Below are 2,056 nucleotides of genomic sequence, written 5' to 3' on the forward strand. Positions count from 1 at the left end.
CAAAGATGAAAAGCGATCCTTAAGCCTGATCTCCATCTTGAGTTCAGACCATCAGCAGTTGGTTTGGGCTCCTACAAATCTCAGTTAAATGCAATGGTAGCACAATCCTTCTGGCTGCTTCAGCTAAGCAAAGCCCTCAGTGCAAACCCTAGTGCTTAGCAAGAGCCCCACAGAGTATTTCTGCTTCACTAGCCATGCAGCTAGTACAAAGAGAGGGAACAGCAACATTCATTTTGCAAAAAGCAAAGTATTCTTGCCACTCTATAAGTACAATTCCTACGTATCTCTCTATAGGAATAAAAATCAGAAGAAATCTCTGTAGAAGAGAGTATTTAATCCTCCAGTTTTCATGTTCTTCTGTGGGCTGGATTCCCATTCATTTTAGTAGGAGGTTCATACATGTTATGTGGACACCGGAATGTGGTGCAGATAGAAATGACAGTTCTGCCTGCGGTGACATGAGATGGTAATGACACACCTCATTTTCAAAAAGGTGATTTGTGATTGCAGCAAGGCTGGTCAGTCTTGAGTTGTCATTTAGGGTTCTGCTCTCTAGCAGTCAAATAATTCTCTGGGTAAATAAACAAAGGAACATGCCCTCCATGACGAAAATGCAGATATTCCTTTAATTAATTCTCTCACTCTCTCTTCTTTCAATTTATGTTTTAAATTAAGTACTGGCTGGGCTTTTGAGCAGTTGAAATGAAGGATTCCCCATGCTAGTTAAATAAAAAGTCCCTTCATAGTCATAGAATAAAAGGGAAGGGCTGGGAAGAAAGCAGGTCATGGCTAGGGATGCACAACCTCTGGAACTCCCACCCCTCAAAGAGACTCTCACTGAGCTTCCCAGCTGAGTGGAGTAATGTGTGGAGCTCTGTTTGCTGTTTTGTTTGATGTCCTCTTTATTTCCTGTTTGTTGAGTGATCTGAAAGTAAAACAACCAGCCCAACCAACCCAGGAAAAAAAAAAAGTGCTTTTAGAATTCTAAATGGGGCGCAGCTGTGTAAGCTGGACTGCACAGACACTGACTGAGATTGCCAAAGAGACACGTGTCTTGTATCCTTTGCTCTGTGGGTGCTCAGCCCTTGCAGAGTGGTTTCTCTCTCTTCTTCCTCTGTATCCCCTCTTTTGAAAGCATCTCTAGCAAGAAACTCCATTAACTCCTGAGCACAACCTCTTTTCATGTCCATGTCTACCAGAGCTAATGCTACTGGGGATAAGAGAGGCTAAGTAGGGATACTGAAAGCACAGATGGAAATGTCACATCAGTTGTCCATAAAAGTGTAATGTCAGTGGTCAAGGGTAAAGGATTTGCAGGATACATTTCTCAAAGCACCTTTTGTTATTGGTACTGGAAGACAAATGACCCACAGGGACATGACATGACTGTTGTCATGGTATGACTTGCAACAGGTGTGCTAGAGTTATAATAAATTATACAGAGTTATAAACCCAGTCACAAAGTCCTTTATATCAGCTCTGAGCTGAAAGTCAAAACACCGCACTGCACCAGCCACCAAGAAGGGGAATAATGACTGCCACTGCCGAACCCAGGACACCTGTGAATGATGCAACAACAACAAAATCCTTCCTCACCTTCCATGATGCTACCTGAACACAGTTTATGCAAGATGCTGTCTTGAAAGTATTTGCTTTGCTTGGGAGAAGGCGATAAAAAATAGAAAGAGAAACTCAAACAACCAATATAAAAGTTACACTACATAAAAGTAGGCTCCTGCAGACAACAGATAGATAAACAACCATGCACCTCAGCATTGAAGATGATAATACTTAATTTCAAATAAAATCTATTACTGCTCAAACCCTGAGTGTATTGACAAAGGCTTTGCTCTTTTCAGTCGACTGAACAGTACCATGTGAAGAGGGGAAAAAAAAAATCAAACAATATCTGTGTGCATTCAAACTTTTTTAAAGAAACAGCAGGAAAGAATTCACTGATCTTTCCCAGCGCAACTTTATGAAGGGCAGCACAGGTAAGGAAAAAAAAAGTTTTTCTTTCCAAAAGAAAGATGTTATCCTCTCACTTACCATTCAG

This window comes from Pezoporus occidentalis, unplaced genomic scaffold (genome assembly GCF_034315485.1).
Source record: "Pezoporus occidentalis ecotype Australia unplaced genomic scaffold, CSIRO_AGI_Poc_V1 ctg59, whole genome shotgun sequence".
In the NCBI taxonomy this organism is placed as follows: Eukaryota; Metazoa; Chordata; class Aves; order Psittaciformes; family Psittacidae; genus Pezoporus; species Pezoporus occidentalis.